Here is a 25,101-nt window from a genome sequence, read left to right as displayed (position 1 = left end):
GTATTTAGACAAGTACAATTTTTCCATTGAACAAAGTAGCGTGAGCTTCGTTAATCGTTAGGTCATACTTCCAAGTTTTCTTATTTGCATAGTTGAGTTTCCTGGGGAAATCATTACCAGCCTACTCAAAGCAAAAGTGTGGCATTACCAGTTTGGGCCTTCATGGCTTCTATCTGCAATTTGCTCTTTAATTCCACCTTTTTCCATTTCCCCGAGTGCACAGGGTCTCCACGCTGACCCTGAGTGGCCTCAGAAAATCTCCTTTGTACCTTGCCTTCCTCTGTACTTACCTTTCATTCTTCTCTCCAGCAGAAACTTATTTTTAGTTAAATCTCTCGATATGAACAGTATCAGAGTTTCTGAATCTTTGGACTCACAATCTCATTTGCCTATTTAAAACCACAGTAGAGTTATAAGTAGTTTTTTAATATGTTTCACTGCTACCTGGCACTTAAACCTTAATTTTCTGTATGACCTCCAAACCTGGTTAATGGGCTGAAGCAAACAGGAGACTTGAGACTTCCTTTTGCCTCTTAAGCTATAAGGCCTAACCTAGGGCAATCTTTCCCTTCTTTCAGGCTCACCCAACTGTCTTAGTTACCTAGGTCTTATCATACCCAGTTTTAGAAAATGAGAGCGCAGAAATAAACCCACATATATACAGTCAACCAATCTTTGACAATAGTAGCAAGAATACACAATGGAACAAGTATAATGGCTCCAGTAAATGGCATTGGGAAAACTGGACATCCACATGCAAAAAAACAAAATTGAATACTTATGTTAAATCATATTCAAAAATTAGCACAAAATAAAGACATAAACATAAGACCTGAAACCATAAAACTCCCAGAAGAAAACAGGGAAAAACCTTCCTGATGTTGGACTGGGTTATGTTTTCTTTGGATATAACCCCAAAAGCACAGGCAACAAAAACAAAAATAAACAAGTGGACTACATCAAACTAAAAGGCTTCTGAACAGCAAAGGAAGCAATCAACAGAGTGAAGAGACAACTTACTAATGGGAGAAAATATTTCTAAACCGTATGTCTGATAAGGAGTTAATATCCAAAATATAAAAGAAACTAATAGAATGTATAGAATTAATAGCAAAAATTAAATAACCTGATTAAAAAATGGGCAGAGGATCTGAGCCCTTTCTCAAAAAGAAGACATACCAATGGCCCACAGGTATATGAGAAAATGCTCAACATCACAATTCATCAGGAAAACTTAAATCAAAATCATAATGAGATATCACCTTCCATCTATTAGCATGGCTATCATAAAAAAGATCAGACATAAGTCTTGGCTCCATATTTTAAAACCCATAGGCATAACTATTGATTTATAACTAACTCATTATATAAGTAGAATCATATTGTATATATCATTCTATAAACAATATTTCCTGCCAATATTTTTCTTTTATAATTGACAAATATATGTTGTATATATTTATGGTGTGCAATGTGTTGATATATGTATACATTGTAGAACAATTAAATCACAATAATTACCATATCCATCACCTTACATACTTATATTTTTTGTGATAAGAACATTTAGAGCAGTAAAACAATGAATATTCCAATTTACTCTCCCAACAGCAGTTTCAAGTTACCATTGCCCTATATCCTTTCCATATATCAATCTTTGCAGAACGTGTGAGTGCAAAATAGTACCTCACAGTAGGTTTGAACCATGCTTCTTAACAGAAAAGAATTTTGACAATCTCAGTACCACAAGAATGTGACATAGGCTGGGCACGGTGGCTCATGCCTGTAATCCCAGCACTTTGGGAGGCGAGGCGGGTGAATCATGAGGCCAAGAGATCGAGATCATTCTGGTCAACATGGTGAAACCCCCATCTCTACTAAAAATACAAAAATTAGCCAGGCATGGTGGCACCTGTAGTCCCAGCTACTCAGTAAGTTGAGGCAGGAGAATTGCTTGAACCCGGGAGGCAGAGGTTACAGTGAGCTGAGATCGCACCATTACACTCCAGCCTGGCAGCGACAGAGAGAGACTCTGTCCCGATAAAAAAAAAAAAAAAAAAAAAAAAAAGAATGTGACATACATAAACTGTGGTTCTATTTTCCAGCCAAACCAAATCTTAAAAAGATAATGTATGTTGAGGAACAAAGAGTAGAATATTTGAAATTCTGTGTGCTCACCAAATCCAGGATGCATGCTTGCATACACATGTGTGATTTTGTTAAAATGCTGGCCACCTAGAAGGAATAAATGAATTGATTTTTCCTAAATTCATAGTACGAATTCATCCAAGCAGAAGATCTAGGTTAAAAAAGGCATTTGAAAATTTCCTAGAATTACTTTTCATGATCTGTAGACTCTAATTGGTGACACTTGATTACATCAGCTCCCCTGGCACCTACCTTTCCGGCAGCAAGTCTAAATTCTGAGTTGGGGTTTAGTTTCCTACTTCCTGCAATAAAACTATGGCCAATGTAAGGGGCAAGTGCTTTTCTTTTTATATTTTTTTAATGGGGTCTTGCTATGTTGTCCAGGCTGGTCTCAATTTCCCGGCCTCAAGCGATCCCTCCTCAGCCTCTCAAAGTGCTGAGATGACAGGCGTGAGCCACCATGCCCAGCCAGGTGCTTGCTTTTCTTTCTTACCACATCTCAGTAACTTAAACATAGTTCATACATATTAAGCATATAGAAATGTGTGATTCACCATGGCAAGCACTTTATATGAATTATTTCCTTTGATCACCTAATGACCCTTAACAAACAGTACTGTTATTCTCATTTTAAAGATTTAAAAAACTGAGAGTCCAAAAGATTAGGTAAAATCATAGAGCTTGTAAGTGGCAAAAGGGTCCAATATTAAATTTTTTCCTGATTTAAAATTCCTAAATCTTCATCACTATGCTAAGTGGTCTCATTCAAAATTCAAAATTTACACACCTATCACTATTTTGAAAATGTTCCTCTGCACTTTAGCAACAAAAGCTTTTTCTCTGTATTTCTGTCCTAGCTCTGACCTGAATAACAAAGCAATCCCTTATGCAGTGGAAGATACCTCTCCCATCTTCCAAAGCCTCTCTTTCCCAAGTTAGACATTCTCTAATCCTTCAATTCTTTTCCTGACATGACTTTACATTCCCTCATGCTTTATATCCTAGTTACTTTCCTCTGGCAAGCTTCATATATGGTCCTCCTTCCTAAAGTATGATGCTCACAGCAAAATGCAACAGCACGTGTCCATGCAGTATTCAGGATAACGCACTCACCAGCACAATATATTCAATCTGCACCCTCTGCCCTTCTCAGCATTGCTATAAATCCCACTGGCCTTCTAGCTGGCCATGCCACCCTGTTGACTCATTCTGAGCTCAAGCCAACAATAACTCCCAAGGCTTTTTAAAACACATATTCTTATTAAGCCATGTCTTTCTCAGCCTGCATTTTAACAGTTTTTATTTTATCCAAATGTAGGATATGACATTAATACCCATTAATCGTTATTTGGTGCAGCTTACAGAAGATATCTTGGTTCTTGATTCTGTCTTTCAATTTGCTGGCATTCTCTCCAACTTTACATGATGAAAGTTGTGTGTGCTCTGTCTCTATCAAATTCATTGATTAAAATCCACCCAGTTTCCTTGATAACAAGCTTTGTACTCCACTCACAGAAACATGTCTTCAAACTCACACTGTTCTCTTTAAAAAGTTATAAAAGAAAATCTTTTGACTCTAAATCCATCTAAACGTATTAATATTAACTTCACATCTCGCTATATTGACAATAAGGATATTATGAAAAACTTTGTCAAATGTCTTCCTGAATTTCAGATAGACATTATCTATTTTTCTGTAGCCTTGTCAAAAAAATAGAACTATTTAGTGATGATACGCTCTTGATAATCCTATGTTAGACTTTTTTTTTTTACTGTGCCCTTTATAATAACTCTCCATCTGCCTTGTAAATAATAAGTTCTAGAATTTTGCTTGGTATCTAAAATTAACTTACTGGTTTATAGACACCTTTAACTGTTTTGGAATTCACGTCTCTCTTTCTCTTTAACAGAAAATGAGCTTCACTTCTCAGAAACATGAAATTGGTTATGGTGGATCAATGTTCCTGCTAGTAACCAGGAAAAAAAGCATATAAATTACAAAAATAATATACTTAAAGATACCAGAGAGCTGTGAAGTCAATGAGGACTCGATGAACTAAAATTTCAGAGTCAAAAGAGCCTTTCCGGCTGGGCGCAGTAGCTCACAGCTGTAATCCCAGCACTTTGGGAGGCCAAGGTGGGCAGATCACAAGGTCAGGAGTTCCAGACCAGCCTGGCCAATATGGTGAAACCCCATCCCTACTAAAAATACAAAAATTAGCCGGGCATGGTGGCGTGTGTCTGTAGTCCCAGCTACTTGGGAGGCTGAGACAGGAGAATCACTTGAACCCGGGAGGCGGAGTTTGCAGTGAGCTAAGATCGCACCACTGCACTCCAGCCTGGGTGACAGAGTAAGAGTCCATCCCCCACCCACCAACCACCCCCCAAATAAAGAGCGTTTCTTAAGAGAGTTGACAATCACCAGCCATTTTCTTTTCTTGGGAACATTGAACAGTTCTAAAATTGGCATGAGGATTGGTTCTGGCTGAGGGATTCTACTGAGTTTAAAAGAAAGCAAGTTGCGAATTTAGAGGCTTCACAGCTGCTGAGTTGTACTGGAATCGAGAGGATTCTACATAAAAGATCAGTTTTTGTCTCATGGGTCAGTTCTTGAATTCTGAGGAAACACGGGAGGCTGGAGCATCCAGGTCATGAAAGGTAGATTAAAATGGTTTTCAGAATATAAAATACCACCAGTGGGTATTTTATGACCTACCATGCCCTTCAGACATTTGCCAGAAACCAGTTCTCTGGGCTAATTATCCTCTGTTGTTAACTTATCTCCTGATGGACTGATAAACAGTTAAAGAAGAATTATCTCCACTGCCTTGAACATTTGCAGGTAATTCCCCTTCTGCCCAAATTGCCATCTACTCTCTCTCTTTTTCAACTCCTCCATATGCAGAGTTTACCACTGTATTAGCCTGCTAAGGCTACCATAACAAAATACCACAGGCTTGGTGGCTTAAGCAGCAGACATTTATTTCCTTACAGTTCAGAAGCTAAAAGTCCAAGATTCTGGTAAATTTAGTTTCTGGTGAGGGCTCTCTTCCCAGCTTGCAGACAGCCACCTTCTTGCTATGTCTTCACATGGCCTCGTGTTTGTGTGTGTGCTCAGAGAGGGAGAGAGCTGGCTTTCGGTGTCTCTTCTTATGAGGACACTAATCCAGTTGAATTGGGGCCCCGCTCCCATGACCTCATTTAAACTTAATTACTTCCTTAGAGGCCCCATCTCTAAATATAGCCACACTGGGGGTTAGGGTTTCAACACAGGAATTTTGGGGTGACACAAACATTCCGTTTCTAACAACCAGCTCATACCTACATCTCCATTTGACACGTTCTCAGGGACTCTTTCCTTCCCATGCTCCATAGCATCCTGTGTATGGCCCTGTCATAAAACTTGCCACATTGAATTGCTATTGCCTATAAACATGTTACTATCGATGATGATATATATATATATATAAAACATATTTATGTGCCAATATGTATTATACTATACTATATATAATATTAAACATATACATTATACTATCTTGACATATAATAGGCACACAATGCTGAATGAATGAATGTGTAGGAGAGGGAGATAGGAAGATTCGCTCCTGATTCTAATTCTCAGCCCAGTGGAAATGACATTTTCCTAAACTTCCATATTAAATATCTGAATTCATTAGTCATATGCCTTATATGGCTAGTTCTAACAGAAATATGGCTCTTAGAAACATGCAGTTATTAATTCATTCACCGTGTGTTCATGTTAGAAAAGTGCCTGTACATTTCATGCAGCCATGTGAAAACACAAAAGTGCCTACTAATATAAATGTTTAAGCAAAAAGTCTACGGATACTGCCATGATTTCACAAGCAATAAAGTGAATGAGGTCAAAATTATTTTCTACTCATGCAACATAAATTGTTAATCAGTCAGGACAAGCGGAGAGATACAAGCTGTTTCCCAGGCGGGGCTCATTCTCTGCTGTTGCACATGCAGTGACTTATCACTGTGCAATGTGATTGAATGGATTACGTTGCCATGCACCTGCCAAGGACCATCATATGAGTTCTAAATTGGTGACCTGCAGCCAAGCTACCCTGGATACCACATCTGCCCTGCCACAGGGGAGAGAAGAAGGTACAGCTAGAAAACCTCTGGACCTGATAGCTGCTGGCTCAGAACATGCCAGTGGATACAGAAGAAATTTCTTAGCCAAGCCTATGTCCTTTCCTCTCAATGAAGCCTGCCTTAGCCATCTCAACATTGACTTTATGCACCCTTGCTGTCTGTAAGGCTCCTAAAACACACAGGCTCCTGTAGGTTGTTATTTTCTTGCTAAGTGCCTATATTGCTGCTCTCAAACCCTCCCCCATAATCTCAGCTTCCTCAAAGAGGAATCTGTTAAGCAACTGAAGACATAAACTAATGAAAGAGCACAAATGGGCCACCATAAAGATGCTCAATTGTTGTGACAGCAAAGGCAAAAAGAGATGTGAGACAATGGGGGAAAAAACCAATCCGACACACTTTCTTTCTCTTGTCCATCTCACTCCATGTATTTGAGACTCTGTATCTGGATTTTGGCTGTAGAAAATAGCCTCTGTGAACCCAACCCCAACATAAATTAGGTTATATCCCTTATTCTTTTTCCACAGAAATCTCATAATACGTAACGTGGCCTGTTATTGTATAACAAGTTGTGCATTTATTCCTGTAATAGCTTTTTCCCATCAAGCTCTAAGCTGCTTTTTTTTTTTTTTTTTTTTTTTTGAAAAAGGGTCTGGCTCTTACCACCCGTAGGCTCTACAGGCTGGAGTGCAATGGTACAATCTCAGCTCACTGCAACCTCTGCCTCCCCAGGCTCAAGTAATCCTCCCACTTCAGCCTCCTGAGTAGCTGGGACTACAGGCATGTGCCACCACATCCAGCTAATTGTTTCATTTTTTATAGAGACAGGGTCTCACAATGTTGCCCAGGCTGGTCTCGAACTCCTGGGCTCAAGTGATCCACCCACCTCGGCCTCCCAAAGTGCAGGGATTACAGGCGTGAGCCACCATGCCTGGCTTAACTCTAAGCTTCTTGAAGGAAGATTAGGTCTATACCAAATTCTTACCACCAGGCCTGGCACATAGTAGACCCTCAATATTTGTTGAATGAATGGACGTGTGAAAGGGAATTCTAAACAAGAAAACTATAAAATGAAAGGGTTCAGTGCAGCAAAACGTCTTAGTGGGGCCTTTGATGAGTTTTGAGCAGGCTACTTAGGGTAGAAATGTGTTTGGTGGGCTCTTTGCAGGAGACATCATTCCTTCTTAGCAACAAGAATGGCCAGGGTAAGAACCAGAGGAGACAAGTCAAATACCTAACCACTTTCTAGACTTACAAGGAATTAGCAGCCAGGATATTTACATTTCTTATTCGTTTATACATCCCAGTTCACAGAATAGGAAAAGAGGTGAGGATTCAGCACAGAAGGTCAATTCAGGAATGAAGAAAGTGCATTTGAGTGTAATATTTCCTATAAGTCTTAGGATCCTGCATTTTGAGTATGCAGTACAGGAGACTTAGGTATCCCTATAAATCTTAAGTGTCATGAGGACAGGAGATTTGTTTATATTCTGTGTCTTTCCTAAAGCCCCTTTTCTTTTTCAAATCACTTCTTTTTTATAACTTTTTTTTTTTTTAAGATAGAGTCTCTCTCTTTTGCCCAGGCTGGAGTGCAGTGGTGTGATCTCAGCTCACTGCAATCTCTGTCTCCCTGGTTCAAGTGATTCTCAAGCCTCAGTCTCCCAACTAGTGCAGACTATAGGCACACACCACCAGGCCTGACTAATTTTTGTATTTCTAGAAGAGACAGGGTTTCACCACGTTGGCCAGGCTGGTCTCGAACTCCTGACCTCAAGTGATCCACCCTCCTTGGCCTCCCAAAGTGCTGGGATGACAGGCATGAGCTACCATGCCTGGCCTCAAATCACTTCTTACTCAATGCTTCTCCATTAAATGAATAAAAAAATTATATATATATACATATATATAATTTCAATATAGCAAGTATTTCAACTCCCTATATTCCAAGATGTCTCTACAGGCTGCACAGCCACTTGTGACTAAATGACCCAAGATGCTGGAGAAACTTGGCCTGCATTCAGACAGGAGCTTCCCCAGATTATTAGATGTCTAACAACTTAGCAGCTGCCTGCCACTGCTGTTCCCATGGAAACAGACATTAGACCTCAGAAACCCAGAGTGTGAGAGCTTAAACTAATCACTGTGGCAAAAAAATAAAAAATAACAGCCTATTTTCTTCTCACAGTGTGGAAATGGTGATTAGGTTAATGGACCTTGATCCCTTTTCCTGGGGGTATGTTCTTATAGAAAGAGGAATGCAGTCCATCCTATTAAAACTTTTACTGCACCTGTTCCTTCCAAGTGGCATCAATACCATTTCCCCACCAAGACTTCAGAATTCAACAGGACCCCAATCCAAGAGTAAGTAGGAATTAGAGTATTACCACACAACCTAGATATAGATCCATTTATTTTGTATCCCTTTACTCTAAACCTTGCTTGAAAAGGAAACCTGTTATAATGTACCCACATCTTTATGTTTTATACTAAAAGGGTTGTGTTCGGCAAATCAGAACTATTTTATGGAATGTCCATTTTTATAAAGCATATTAAGAATTTTTTTTTTAGATAGAGTCTTGCTCTGTTGCCCAGGCTGGAGTGCAGTGGCATGATCTAGGCTCACCACAACCTCTGCCTCCCAGGTTCAAGCGATTCTCGTGCCTCAGCCTCCCGGGTAGCTGGGATTGCAGGTGCCCGCCACCACGCCCGCTAATTTTTGTATTTTTAATAGAGACAGGGTTTCGCCATGTTGGCCAGTCTCATCTTGAACTCCTCACCCAAGTGATCTGCCTGTCTCAGCCTCCCAAAGTGCTGGGATTACAGGCATGAGACACCGCATGCAGCCCAAGCATTTTATAAAGCAATGCGAGTTCTCAATATCTGCTTATAATTCAACCAAACCACTAAGACATAGCTAAAATTTTGATCAGGCTAAAAATTAAGAACCTCTCTGGAATTAATGTCTATTAAGATTTTTTAACGTATTTATTAGTTTTTCACTCTGTGGTTCTAAATAGAATATGCTGGAGTTTATGGACAAACTATGATTCACAGGCAAGCTTAACTAGCCAGCATCTGCCCTGCAGAAAATGAAAACCTAGGCATTCATTTCCCTTAATGCTACTTGTATAAGAAGTAAAATTAGTCATGCTGACCACCTGGCTGACCCTAATTTCATAGATTGAACAAAAAAGAAATTATGTAGGTCTCCATCAAGGAAAGAGAATTCTCTGGAACAAAGATACTGAAAATCTAAGAGTGAGGTTGCACATTTCTCTTTAATGAATTATGGAAAATAGACACCAACTTCTGATGTCTTGAGTGCAACAAGAGAAGACTGAACATCTGGTTTCTTGAATTTAAATAAGAACAAACATAATATATTTACTGTTTTACTCATCCCATCTCCAGTTCACTCACATGTCTCTTAAGCCACCACCAACCAACCCTTCACGCCCCAAACAGGAACAGACTATGTCCTCCATTTCTCTTTACCCACCACATTCAGGCAGCTATTCAGTTGACGATTAAATATTTTGTTTAAAAATTGCTTTGACTTGTTTCATTTTGCTAAATATTATTTGCATTCCTATGCAACCTAACCATATTTAATAATTGGATTTACATTATGGTACATGTTCTTTGCAATGTAAAACACAATTTTAATTTCCAATGCTATGCAACATTGTTTCATAAAACATACAAATATACCTCCCTATGATTTTAGCAAATGTTAACTCAACAGCGTTTAAAATGTCGTTAAGTTTGCAGAAATTCCAGTCAATTTTTCGATAGATGCTTAAGAATATTTTAGTAATGTTTGAAGAATGGTTTGGAACTTTTATATAAGCTGAGAACACATCATTATTTTCCCATTTAAAATACATAATGGGACATGGGCTCATTGTTTTCAAAAGTTTACTGTCTAAACCACTTTCAAGGATAACAAATGTTCCAAAATGTTCACATTGATAATACATGGGTTATTGGATTATAAAAATTTTTGTTCTTTATGATTTTTCTATTTTATAACTCTTCCATATTAAATATGTATTTCTTTTAGAATTAGAAAAACAATAGGGCAAATGCTCTTAAATAATTTTCACTTCTCTTATTATTGTAGAGCACGTGGCATTGTTATTCTAAAACTATTGTGTGTATGAGGGAAAGGAGTTGGAGATACGAGTTTAACGCATTTGTTTTAAAACCCTATGCCTGAATGTGAATTCGGAGCATCAGTAAAAACCGTAGTTCACAAAAAGACCTAGAAACAAGGACAAGCAGGGAGTTATGTGAACCCCTAGTGCCCAGGTTGGGGTCTCCAAATACTCCAATAAATCAATTAGAAAAGACAAAAAATGCAGAAAAAGAAATAGTTAAAACATGTGAACAGGATATTTATGGAAGAAAAAAACTCATATAGTCAATAAACATGAAAAGACATTCAGCCTTAATAGTCAAGGAAGTACAAAAGAGATACATTTCACATCCATCAGAGAGGCAAAAATTTAAGTCTGATGATGTGAAGTGCTGGTAAACTCTGGAACAACAGAATTCTCACATATTTCCGTTTGGATCCGAAAGTATGTATATCAGTATGTACTTCATTCCTTTTTATGGCCTGGCAATATTTCACTTTACGGATATACCACATTTTGTTTATCTATTTATCCATTCACTTACACTTGGGTTGTTTCCACATTTTAGTTGAGGAACTGGCTATGATGAATACTGCTATAAACTTCCAGGTTCAAGTTTTGTGTGAATATGTTTGTAATCTCCCTTGGGTATATATCTAGGAATGGAATTGCTGGGTCATGTGGTAACTCTTAATGTAATCATTTAAGGAAGTGCTACATTGGTTTTACAAAGCAGCCACACCATTTTACATTCCCACCAGCAGTGTATAGAATTCTTGCTTGTCCATGCCTTAGTCCATTTGTGCTGTCATAACAAAATACCAAAGACTGGATAGTTAATAAATAATAGAAATTTATTTCTTCATAGTTCTAGAGGCTGGGAAGTCCAAGATAAATGCAATAATAGGTTCTGTTGTCTGGTGAGGGCTGCTCACTGCTTCCAAGATAGTGCCTTGCCGCTGCATCCTCCAGAGGGGAGGAACACCATGTCCTCACATAGTGGAAGGTAGAAGGGCAAATGAACTGAATGCTATGTGGAGCCTCTTTTATAAAGGCCTTAATCACATTCACAAGGGGCAAATTCTTCATGGCTTAATCACCTCTTAAAGGCTCTATCTCTTCATATCATCACATTGGCCATTAAGTTTAAACACCTTAATTTTGGAGCAAACACATTCAAACCATAGCAGTGTGTATCCTCAACAACATTTGTTATTATCTGACATTTTCATTGTAGCCATCCTAATGTATGCAAAGTAGTAGCTTATTGTGTTATTTGCATTTCCCTAATAACTAATAATATTGAGTATCTTTTCATATATTTATGGGACACTTGTATTTTCTATTTTGGAGAGATATTTAATCAGATAATATATCCTTTTCATATACTTTCAACTTTTATTTTAGATTCAGGGGATACATTTGCAAGTTTGTTACATAGGTATATTGCATGATGCTGAGGTTTGGGATATGATTGAGCCCATCACTTAGGTAGTGAGCATAGTGGCCAATAAGTAGTTTTTCAACCTTTGCCCTGCCCCACCAGTACTCCCCCTTGTTTATTGTTTTCATGTTCATATGCAGCTAATGTTTAGCTTCCACTTATAAGAACATGTAATATTTAGTTTTCTGATCCTGCATTAATTTGTTTAGGATAATGGCTTCCTGCTGCATCCATGTTGCTACAAAGCACGTGATTTTGTTCTTTTTTATGGCTGCATAGTATTCCATCATGTACGTGTACCACATTTTCTTTATCCAATCCACTTTTGATGGGTACCTAGGTTGATTCCAGGTCTTTGATATTGTGAATAGTGCTTCGATGAACATACAAGTGCTTGTGTCTTTGGCAGAATGATTTCTTTTCCTTTGGGTCTATACCCAGTAATGGGATTGCTAGGTTGAATGCTAGTTCTGTTTTAGGTTCTTTGAGAAATCTTCAAACTGTTTTCCACAGTAGCTGAACTAATTTACCTTCCCACCAACAGTGTATAAGTGTTCCCTTTTCTCCATAGCCTCACCAGTATCAGTTTTTTGACTTGTTAATAACAGCCATTCTGGCTGGTGTGAGATGGTATATCATTGCAGTTTCAATATTTGCTCCCATTCTGCAGGTTGTCTGTTTACTCTGTTGATAGTTTATTTTGCTGTGCAGAAGCTCTTTCTTTTACTTAGGTCCCACTTGTCAATTTTTGGTTCTGTTGCAATTGCTTTTAAGGACTTAGTCATACATTTTCTCAAGATCTATATCTAGAATGGTGTTTCCTAGCTTTTCTTCTAGGATTTTTATATTTTGAGGTCTTACATTTAAATCTTCAATCCATCTTGAGTTAATTTTTATATGTGGTGAAAGGTAAGGGTTACAGTTTCATTCTTCTGCATACAGCTAGCCAGCTATCCCAGCACCATTTATTGAACAGGGAGTCCTTCCCCCTTATTTTTGTTGACCTTGTCAAAGATCAGGTGGCTGTTGATGTGTGGCTTTATTTATAAATTCTCTATTGTGTTCCATTGGTCTATATGTCTATTTCTGTTCTATGCTGTTTGGGCTGCTGTAGCCTTATAGTATAGTTTGAAGTCAGGTAATGTGATGCCTCCAGCTTTGTTCTTTTTGCTTAGGATTGATTTGGTTATTTGGGCTTTTTCTTGGTTCATGTTGCATTGTAGAATAGTTTTTTCTAATTCTGTGAAAAATGTCATTGGTAGTTTGATAGGAATAGTGTTGAGTCTATAGATTGCTTTAGGCAATATGACCATTTTAACAATATTGATTCTTCCAATATATGAGCTTGGAATGTTTTTCCATTTGTTTGTGTCATCTCATTTCTTTCATCAGTGTTTTGTAGTTCTCTGTAGAGAGAGCTTTCACCTCCTTGGTTAGATGTATTCCTAGGTGTTTTTTGTGTGTGTGACTACTGTAAATGGAATTGCCTGTTTGATTTGGCTCTCGGCTTGACTATTATTGGTGTATAGAAATGCTACTGATTTTTGTATATTGATTTTGTATCCTGAAACTTTACCGAAGTCATTTATCAGTTCCACAAGCCTTTGGCAGAATCTTTAGGGTTTTCTAGGTACAGAGTTGTATTGTCAACAAAGAGAGATAGTTTGACTTTTCTCTTCTTTTCCTATTTGAGTGCCTTTTATGTCTTTCTCTTGCCTGATTGCTCTGGCTAGGATTTCCAGTACTATGTTGAATAGGGGTGGTGAGAGCGGGCATCCTTGTGGTGTTCCAGTTTTCAACATTTGTCCATTTTTAGTTGTGTTGTCTTTTTATTATTGGGTTGTACATGCTCTGTATATATTCTAGATACAAATCCCTTATCAGATATATGATTTGCAAACATATTCTCTCATTCTTTGACCTGTCTTTTTACTTTCTTGTTGGTGTCCTTTGAAGCAGGGGGTCTCCAACCCCTGCTTCATGGCTAGATACTAGTCCATGGCCTGTTAGGAATCAGGCTGCACAGCAGGAGGTTAGTGGTGGGCAAGCAAGCATTACCATCTCAGCTCCACCTCCTGTCAGATCAGTGCCAGCCTCAGATTCTTATAGGAGTGTGACCTCTATTGTGAACTGCACATGTGTGGGATCTAGGTTGTGCACTCCTTATGAGAATCTAATGCCTGATGATCTGAGGTGGAATAGTTGCATCTCAAAACCAGCCCCCACATCGCCCACCAGTGTGTGGAAAAATCGTCTTCCATGAAACCACTTCCTGGTGCCAAAAAGGGTTGGGGACTGCTGCTTTGAAGCAAAAATGTTTTTAATGAGATCTAATTCATCTAGCTTTCTTTTGCTATTTGTGCTTTTGGTGCCATATGTGAGAATCCTTTTCTAAATCTAAGGTTATGAAGATTTACTCCTACGTTTTCTTCTAAGTATTTTACAGTTTTAGCACTTTCATTTAAGTCTTTGATCTAATTGAATTGTATATGGCATGAGGTAAGGATCCAATTTCATTATGTTTTATATGGCTATCCAGTTATCCCAGCACCATTTCTTGAAAAGACTGTTCCTTCCCCATTGAATGGTCTTGACACCGTTGTTGAAAATCAGATGACCATAGATGTATGGGTTTATTTTTGAAGTCTCAATTCTATTCTATTGATATATGTACCCAGCCTTATGTCACTACCATACTGCATAAGCACCAATTGATTACTATTACTTCGTAGTAAGTTTAGAAATTTGAAAGTGTAAGTCCCCCTATTTTGTTCTTTTTCAAATCTGTTTTGGCTATGTTGAGTCCCTTGCAATCCTATGTGAATTTGAGAATAATCTTGTCAATTTCTATGAACATCAGCTGATATTATTATAGGGATATTATTGAATCTGTAGGTCAGTTTGGAGAGTATTGCCATCTTAACCATGTTAAGCCCTCTGATTCATGAACATGGAACTTTTTTTCATTTCCTTAGATCCTCCTTAATTTCTCCAATAACGTTTTATAGTTTTCAGATAATATGTTTTGCACACTTTTGTTAAACTTATTCCAAGTATTTTATTATTTTTGGTGCTACTGCAAATAGAATTGTTTCCTTAATTTCATTTTCAGCTTATTTATTTCAGGTGTATAAAAATACAACTGATATTTTTATTTTGATCTTGTATCCTGCAAGCTTACTGAACTCACTTTAATAGTTTTTAGTGGATCCCTTAAGATTTTTCTATACATAACATCATGTCATCTGCAAGTAGAGATCGCTTTATTTCTTCCCTTCCAATCTCGGAGCATTTTATTTCTTTTTCTTGCCTCATTGCCCTGACTAGAACCACCAGTACAATGTCAGATAGAAGCAGTCACAGAGTCTTGTTTCTGATCTTAAGAGAAAATAATCTAGTCTTTCACCATTAAGCACAGTGTTAGCTGTGGGCTTTTTATAAATGCTCTTTATCAAATTGAGGAAGCTCTCTTCTATTCCTAGGCTAATGGGTTCTTGGTGGTGTATAAATTCTTGGAAAGTATTGAATTATGACAAATGATTTTACTTCATCTATTGAGATCATATAAATTTTCCTTTTAATTATATTGATACAAAATATTATACTAATTAATTTTCAGATACCAAACTAACTTTGCATTCCTGGAATAAATCCTACTTACCCATGGTGTATAATTCCTTTTACATGTTGCTAGAATTTGTTTGCCAGTATTTTGTTGAGGATTTTTGTGTTCATGTTTATAAGATATTGATCTTTAGTTTTCTTTCCTTATGATATCTTTGTCTAGGTTTGATATCTAGAGAAATGTTCCCTCCTCTTCCATGTAGAAATAGGCTATAAACATCCATAGGAATCATAAATGACAAAGTTGGGATAATGGCTACCTCTAAGGAAGAAGAAAGAGGTACACATAGAGCTCCAGCTCTTTCTATAAAGTGTTAACTAATTTAAGAAAAATCCTGAAGCAAATATGGCAAAATCTTAAAATATTAATAAATCTGGGTTATGTGTATTATTCTTAATAATGTTCGCAATATTCCCTAAAAATATATTCTTAACAATGTATGTGTGCAAGAATGTTCAACATTTTAATAATAAAAGTTAGAGTGGTGAATAATACAAAGGGAAAAATATTTGGAATGTTAGGCTGAAAATTGGCTCCCAAAAGTTATTTAGGTATTAATCTCAGGAACCTGTGCATGCCACCTTACAGAGAAATAGGATCTTTGAAGTTGTGATTAAATTAAGGATTTTGATATGGGGAGATTATCCTGGATTATCCAGTGGGCCCTAAATGCAGTCATATATATATTCTTATGAGAGAGTGGGAGAGGAAGGTTTGACACACAGAAAAAAGGATATGAAGGGAGAGGAAAGAGAGATTTGAAGATGGCACCCTTAAAGATTGGAATGATATGTAGACATAAGCCAAGGAATTCTGGTATCCACAGACAGAAGCTGGAAGAGGCAAAGAATGGATTCTCTTCTAGAATTTCCAGAGGAACAACAGCCCTGCCAGCAACGTGGTTTCATCCCAGTCCTACTGATTTATTTTTTAAATTTTATTTTATTTTGAGATAACAAATAATTTTATATATATTTATGAGATACAATGTGATGTTTTGATATATGTTTGCATTGTGGAATGATCAAATCAAGTTAATTACCATACTTATCCTTTTTGTGGTAAAAACATTTAGAATCTACTCTTTTGGCAATTTTTAAATACACAATGCATTATTATTTATTATAGTCACCATTCTGTGCAATGAATCACTAAGTGTATTCCTCCTGTCTAGCTGAAATTTTGTACCTTTTAATCAATATCTTCCCTTTCCCTATTCACTCCCCTCCCCTAGCCTCTGGTAACTACCATTTTACTCTCTAATTCTATGGGTTCAACTTTTTGAGATTTCACATATGAATGAGATCAGGCTGTATTTATCTTTCTGTGTCTGGCTTGTTTCACTTGCCATAATGTTATCCAGGTTCATCATGGTGTCACCAGTGATGCCAATTTCTGATTTCTGGCCTCCAGAACTGTGAGAGCATAAATTTCTGCCATTTTAAGCCACCAAATTGGTGGTAATGTTACAACAGCCACCAGAAACTAACACAATTGCTGAAACTTTTACCAGAGAAAAAGTTTTTCCTGAAACACAGTTGTTCTAACAAGACTTCATTTCTTTCCTCTTGACCTGTTCATAGATGCAAATCTACTTCTTGCCATATAATTCATTATTAAGGCTTCAGCAAAGTGGCAGAAGCTGTCATTGAATAAAATGGGTTCCATTCCTGTTTGTGTGGCTGCATAATAATTACCTCATAATGCAGTGTTTTAAAATAACGGCTATATTTAGTTTTCACATAATCTGCAATTTCAGCAGGCTCGGTAGGTTAGCTCATCTCTTTTCCACCCAGGATTGGCTGGGGTTCAAAGGCTGAGGCCTGGAAGCATTTGAAGGTTTACTCACTTATAGTTGGAGGTTGATTCTATCAGCTGAGACCTCGGCTGGGGTTGTTGGCTAGAATACCTGCACATATCTCGCCATGTGGCCTGGGCTTGTATATAGAGAAACACAAACTGCTTTTCCTTATATACTTACACCATTCTCAATACGTGCTTCACTTCTGACATAAAATGTATAGGAAAAATCAACTGTTTTTCTCTGTACTCACACTCTACACTACTGTAGTCAGATACGGATTTTTTTTTTCCCCACACTGAACAATTCTCCTATACCAGCTAGATGACCTATGATTCAATTCAACCCTGACACTAACTGGAATTACTATCTGCACAGGTTAAGGTTGTAGCCCCACCAGACTGCCCCTGACTTCAGATTCAATCACAAGTGGTAGGTCCTCAGGTTCCCACAACTTCTGTCTAGCTTGATTACAAATCAGAGGTTCCCATAATCCCCTCCTGAGCAGTTTGCTAAAGCAGCTTACAGAGCCCAGGAAAATGGTTTACTTACTATTACCAATTTATTACAAAGGCTTATACAAAGTTCATTTTATTTATTTTATTATTATTATACTTTAAGTTTTAGGGTACATGTGCACAACAGGCAGGTTTGTTACATATGTGTACATGTGCCATGTTGGTGTGCTGCACCCATTAACTCGTCATTTACGTTAGGTGTATCTCCTAATGCTATCCCTCCCCCCATCCCCACCCCACAACAGGCCCTGGTGTGTGATGTTCCCCTTCCTGTGTCCATGTGTTCTCATTGTTCAATTCCCACCTGTGAGTGAGAACATGTGGTGTTTGGTTTTTTGTCCTTGTGATAGTTTGCTGAGAATGATGGTTTCCAGCTTCATTCGCGGCCCTACAAAGGACATGAACTCATCCTTTTTTATGGCTACATAGTATTCCATGGTGTATATGTGCCAAATTTTCTTAATCCAGTCTATCATTGTTGGACATTTGGATTGGTTCCAAGTCCTTGCTATTGTGAATAGGGCCGCAATAAATATACATGTGCATGTGCCTTTACAGCAGCATGATTTATAATCCTTTGGGTATATACCCAGTAATGAGATGGCTGGGTCAAATGGTATTTCTAGTTCTAGATCCCTGAGGAATTGCCACACTGTCTTCCACAATGGTTGAACTAGTTCATAGTCCCACCAACAGTGTAAAAGTGTTCCTATTTCTCCACATCCTCTCCAGCACCTGTTGTTTCCTGACTTTTTAATGATGGCCATTCTAACTGGTGTGAGATGGTATTTCATTGTGGTTTTGATTTGCATTTATCTGATAGCCAGTGATGATGAGCATTTTTTCATGTGTTTTTTGGCTGCGTAAATGTCTTCTTTTAAGAAGTGTCTGTTCATATCTTTCACCCACTTTTTGCTGGGGTTGTTTGTTTTTTTCTTGTAAATTTGTTCGAGTTCATTATAGATTCTGGATATTAGCCCTTTGTCAGATGAGTAGATTGCAAAAATTTTCTCCCATTCTGTAGGTTGCCTGTTCACTCTGATGGTAGTTTCTTTTGCTGTGCAGAAGCTCTTTAGTTTAATTAGATCCCATTTGTCAATTTTGGCTTTTGTTGCCATTGTTTTTGGTGTTTTAGACATAAAGTCCTTGCCCATGCCTATGTCCTGAATGGTATTGCCTAGGTTTTCTTCTAGGGTTTTTATGGTTTTTAGGGCTAACATGAAAGTCTTTAATCCATTTTGAATTAATTTTTGTATAAGGTGTAAGGAAGGGATCCAGTTTCAGCTTTCTACATATGGCTAGCCAGTTTTCCCAGCACCATTTATTAAATAGGGAATCCTTTCCCCATTTCTTGTTTTTGTCAGGTTTGTCAAAGATCAGATAGTTGTAGATATGCAGCATCATTTCTGAGGGCTCTGTTCTGTTCCATTGATCTATGTCTCTGTTGTGGTACCAGTATCATGCTGTTTTGGTTACTGTAGCCTTGTAGTATAGTTTGAAGTCAGGTAGCGTGATGCCTCCAGCTTTGTTCTTTTGGCTTAGGATTGACTTGGCAATGCAGGCTCTTTTTTGGTTCCATATGAACTTTAAAGTAGTTTTTTCCAATTCTGTGAAGAAAGTCATTGGTAGCTTGATGGGGATGGCATTGAATCTATAAATTACCTTGGGCACTATGGCCATTTTCATGATATTGACTCTTCCCACCCATGAGCATGGAATGTTCTTCCATTTGTTTGTATCCTCTTTTATTTCATTGAGCAGTGGTTTGTAGTTCTCCTTGAAGAAGTCCTTCACATCCCTTGTAAGTTGGATTCCTAGGTATTTTATTCTCTTTGAAGCAACTTGAATGGGAGTTCACTCATGATTTGGCTCTCTGTTTGTCTGTGATTGGTGTACAAGAATGCTTGTGATTTTTGTACATTGATTTTGTATCCTGAGACTTTGCTGAAGTTGCTTATCAGCTTAAGGAGATTTGGGGCTGAGACGATGGGGTTTTCTAGATATCCAATCATGTCATCTGCAAACAGGGACAATTTGACTTTCTCATTTCCTAATTGAATATCTTTATTTCCTTCTCCTGCCTGATTGCCCTGGCCAGAACTTCCAACACTATGTTGAATAGGAGTGGTGAGAGAGGGCATCCATGTCTTGTGCCAGTTTTCAAAGGCAATGCTTCCAGTTTTTGCCCATTCAGTATGATATTGGCTGTGGGTTTGTCATAGATAGCTCTTATTATTTTGAGATATGTCCCATCAATACCTAATTTATTGAGAGTTTTTAGCATGAAGGGTTGTTGAATTTTGTCAAAGGCCTTTTCTGCATCTATTGAGATAATCATGTGGTTTTTGTCTTTGGTTCTGTTTATATGCCGGATTACATTTATTGATTTGCTTATGTTGAACCACCCTTGCATCCCGGGATGAAGCCCACTTGATCATGGTGGATAAGCTTTTTGATGTGCTGCTGGATTCGGTTTGCCAGTATTTTATTGAGGATTTTTGCATCAATGTTCATCAAGGATATTGGTCTAAAATTCTCTTTTTTTGTTGTGTCTCTGCCAGGCTTTGGTATCAAGATGATGCTGGCCTCATAAAATGAGTTAGGGAGGATTCCCTCTTTTTCTATTGATTGGAATAGTTTCAGAAGAAATGGTACCAGCTCCTCCTTGTACCTCTGGTAGAATTCGGCTGTGAATCCATCCGGTCCTGGAATTTTTTTGGTTGGTAAGCTATTAATTATTGCCTCAATTTCAGAGCCGGTTATTGGTCTATTCAGAGATTCAACTTCTTCCTGGTTTAGTCTTGGGAGGGTGTATGTGTCAAGGAATTTATCCATTTCTTCTAGATTTTCTAGTTTCTTTGCGTAGAGGTGTTTATAGTATTCTCTGATGGTAGTTTGTATTTCTGTGGGATCGGTGGTGTTATCCCCTTTATCATTTTTTATTGTGTCTATTTTGATTCTTCTCTCTTTTCTTCTTTATTAGTCTTGCTAGTGGTCTATCAATTTTGTTGATCTTTTCAAAAAACTAGCTCTTGAATTCATTGATTTTTTGAAGGGTTTTTTGTGTCTCTATTTCCTTCAGTTCTGCTCTGATCTTAGTTATTTCTTGCCTTCTGCTAGCTTTTGAATGTTTGCTCTTGCTTCTCTAGTTCTTTTAATTGTGATGTTAGGGTGTCAATTTTAGATCTTTCCTTTCTCTTGTGGGCATTTAATGCTATAAATTTCCCTCCACACACTGCTTTGAATGTGTTCCAGGGATTCTGGTATGTTGTGTCTTTGTCCTCGTTGGTTTCAAAGAACATCTTTATTTCTGCCTTCATTTCGTTATGTACCCAGTAGTCACTCAGGAGCAGGTTGTTCAGTTTCCATGTAGTTGAGCGGTTTTGAGTGAGTTTCTTAGTCCTTTTTAAAGGATACAAACGAACAGCCAAACAGAGAGATACACAGGGCAAGGTCTAGAAGGGTCCTGAGCATGGAAGTTTCTGTCTGTGCGGAATAGGGGTGTGCCTACCTCACCCAGCACACAGATGTACTTATTACCCAGAAGCTCTCTGAACCCCCAGGGTGGAGTAGGGATAGATTTAAAGAAACAGCTAATTTATCCTATAAAACCATAACTAACATTTTCATATTCTTGTACTAATTTGTGCATTCTATTGCTATTTGTATCTTGTAATAAGCTTTGCAGAACTATTTAGCAGAAAAATCAGCTGATGGTTAGCTAAATCCAATTTCTCTTCAAGTCAGTTATTTTCCATAAGTATTACATCCTGGAGAGACTTTAACTCAATCTCCCAATACATTGAATCAGTAGTATGGTAAGATTTATTTATACAGGTAATTGAATCTTACTTACAACACCAGTATGACACCATATCACAGTATGATCATGGGACAACTCAGTTTCATAAAAGAACAAATAAGTAAGAATTATAGAGGAATTTGTCTTGTCTTCCCAACAGAATCTACTCTTGGCCATTTGTCAGATATTATTAAGGAAGGGCATTATTACAGTTGGCCACGGTTTAGTTATTTCCGGGTTTCTAGCTAATTGAGGACAAAAAGAATCACCCCACCTCATCTCACAGGCTTGTACTGAGGCTGGTTTCCATTGTGTATTATTATATAGCAAGGCCCATCTCCTTCCTGCAGGTAGGACACAGGTGGTATTCAGAGTGGTTCCTATTTCTACCAACTGTACTGCAGGATATATTTCATTTTGATCTATGCTGTGGGTGAGAACAATCATAGTCTATCATTGTAAAACTACAAGTGCTCTCAGAGAACTTCCATAAGTTTGGAAGGCCATTGGACTCCCATGGGTGGGTCTCTTGGACCTCAGCAGCCACAATAACAGGTCACTGCCCCATGGCCACTTCAGCTTCCATCTGTATTAAAATAGTCAAGAGGTCAGCGTACAAGCCCTTTCCCCTGGGCTGGGTGTTAGCAGTGCCCAGCATTGTTTGTTGAGTTGGCCTGATCCACTTTGCTAAAGCCTCATTATCTTTCCACCCTGACTCCCATCCTTTGCCTTCCTCCTGGGAGAGAATTTCCTCTATTCTGTCTCTTCTAGTTAATAAATCTTTTTCCTCCGAATACTGCTCCACATTAAGAGTAAACTCGGCTTGTCCCAGGATACTTAGACCTGCACCTATCTCTCCTGAGGCCCTTTTCTGTCTTATGAGCCAGTGTTGTTTAATCTACCATGCATATCATTGCTATTGTGTACTAATGGCCCGAATGCAGTTAGGATAAATGTTTTGCAAAAAATATTGGGTCCCCACACTAGAGTTAGATGATTGGTGTTTACAGGTAGATGCAATTTAATTTGAGTGTGCCATAGGGCCTCTCCCAGCCTTCCTTGTTTCTAGTGGGGTCATTCCCCAGGGAAACTTGGATCTACAATGTGATGCTAACTCCTTTAATCCTACCAGAGGCCCATTGTTTTTCCCTACTCTGCTTAATAGCTTTCTGTCCACAAAAACAAGAGTGATATGTATTTATGCATAGCCTAAATGCATGCTATGTTGGGCGTGCTACCATCATATTTTTTCCATCATAACCAAGGACCTTTCTAAGCATTTGACCATCAGGTTTTGTAAGTTTTGTAGTTACCATGGTGATCAGTCTGTTGGGAGCCATACACCACATAGATTGAAGTCTCACTAGAAAGCAGTCCTCAGAACTTCCTCCCCAAAAGATATCCTTTGTAGTTGATGTAGCCTAAAAAAATAGAAGTCAAAAGATACCACTGGTACCTTGCTAGAGTCCCATTTAGTCATTAACAGTCTAATTCATCATCATACCATATGACCAGAATGGCTCCCAGAACTATGCCTTTCAGGTTTGCAGGCTGTCATTCAACCTTGAAAGGTTCCAAAAGCAGGGGTGGTCTCAGCAAACACACAGCTTCACCCTTCCAAACATCTGTTCATAATTGTGCTAAGAAATAATATCCTGATCTGAGTCTCTCCTGAGGTATTAAGACAATGTTGGATTTCCCTTGTTGCATACCTTATGTATGCACTGTATTCCTTTACCCCCGGCTACTATTACTCCTTATTCTGACCCAAAGTTTTCCATCTTTGGGAGGGCCATTGCTGACAGTGATGCTAGTCTAACAAGTGCCTCCCTTTCAGTCCATTTCCATTCACATAGGGTCAGGTTACCTGGGTACAGAACTGTCCTATCAGGGATGTCAGGGCTAGCCCAATCCCTAGGCAACACAGCAATATTCACAGATGTGAATTCACACTATCAGGCCCTTAGGACTTCTGGCATAAATGTTTAAAAGTTAGTTACACTTTCTTGCCTAGAAATCATCCTTGCTTACAGCACCCACAGTCACATCCCTGGTCCTAGGACCCCTGGCATCAGGCAGTGCTCCAGTGCTTCTTACTGGGACAAAAAAAAAAAAGTGAGATTATATGGGAAAAATCATATAACCACACTGGCAGCAGGAGGCAGATTTCCACCCCCACTTTGCCAGATCCCCCAGAAAAGTGAGAAATCTATCCAGAGGGAGCCTTCCTTTATCCTCCCCCATGTTGAGTGTGAGCACACACTCATGAAGGCAAGTCCCTCATGCCTTTGTCTTCTCTTGTTTTAGGCAGCAAATATTTCAGTTGCCTGTTCCAATTCTCTATTAAACCATTACCCTGAGGATGACATGCAACATAATATGTCCATTTGATGTAGTATTTCTTTGCTCACTGTTGGACGCTATGGGTTGTAAAGTGCATCCTTGGGCTGAAGAAATGTAGCTTGATGAGCCAAATTGGAACAGTATTGCCTGTTCCAATCTTTTAATAGGATTTTCAGCATTTGCATTTACTACCAGTCCAGAGTAAGTGTCTATTCCTGCTGGGACCCATTTGTAGCTCCCAGGGGCTACTGGCATTGGTCTAATGTAATCCACTTACCAGCTATGTTTGGGGCCTTCCCCACGTAGAATCTTCTCTGTAGCCATCTGCAGCCTCTATCTCTCTTGTTGACAGACAAAACAGTTCTTGGTGACATTCTGTGCTTCAGAGAGTGAAGAGGAATATGTCTACATTCAGTCCATTTCTGCATGGCTGTAACCCCCGCACCATGTTCACTTATTTCATGGACCCAGCTGACCACCTCATAGGAGAGCATCAATAAGTCTATATGATGGTTTAAGTCACCTCCTGAACCTGTAAGTAGTTCTTCAATGCTCCCCTTAATTTCCCATAGTAATTTCCGTAAGGCCACACCACATAAGACCATCCCTTCATTAGCCCAGTTTTCCATTGTCCATCTATCTGACCACATAGCCAGACCACTGGCTATTGCCCATGAGTTTATAAAAACCCAAACATAAGGGCTTTTACCATTGTTAAACTCTTCCATCCCTGCTAAAAAAAAAAAAACAGCATGTAATTTAACCCATTAAGCCAATTTGTTCTTAATTTCTTAAACTAGTTTTTCTATCTTCTGGTCTTAAGGCAGCATATCTCCAAACAACATAATGTCCATCCATCTTGGAACTGCCATCCATAAACCAAGCAGTCCTTTGTCAGCCCATCAAGAGCTGTTCATAGGGCACTTCCACATGGCAATAGATTCTAGCAGTTCTTCCAGTGATTCTGAAGTCAGTCCTAGTGGACCTGAGGCTAGCTACTTATGGATACAGTAGGTGCCTCCTTGCATTCCACCAGTAGCATGCTCCTGTATAAACCATTTCCACTTTATCATGGAGCTCTTCTGGGCACTGCCTTCCTTATTAGAGTTTCTCTAACATCACCCAAGACATTATCAGTATCTCAGGTTTCATG

At 38.5% G+C, this 25,101-nt stretch overlaps 1 long non-coding RNA gene across 2 annotated transcripts in view; it reads right to left on the bottom strand.

Annotated features, from left to right (window-relative positions):
- LOC131382308 (uncharacterized) overlaps positions 1-25,101 on the bottom strand; it is a 207,170-nt gene that overhangs the window by 84 nt on the left and 181,985 nt on the right. The window contains exon 3 of one of the 2 annotated variants that reach the window (XR_009211677.1): positions 24,225-24,328. The exons of the other annotated variant lie outside the window; for it this stretch is intronic. This is a non-coding gene — a long non-coding RNA (uncharacterized LOC131382308). Of the gene's footprint in view, positions 1-24,224; positions 24,329-25,101 lie in introns of those variants that run through there. 2 annotated transcript variants of the gene reach the window in all.

This window comes from Hylobates moloch, unplaced genomic scaffold (genome assembly GCF_009828535.3).
Source record: "Hylobates moloch isolate HMO894 unplaced genomic scaffold, HMol_V3 SCAFFOLD_22, whole genome shotgun sequence".
Classification (NCBI taxonomy): domain Eukaryota; kingdom Metazoa; phylum Chordata; class Mammalia; order Primates; family Hylobatidae; genus Hylobates; species Hylobates moloch.
The sequence above is the reverse complement of the archived record's forward strand: the minus strand, read 5'-3'. Positions and strand labels throughout refer to the sequence as shown.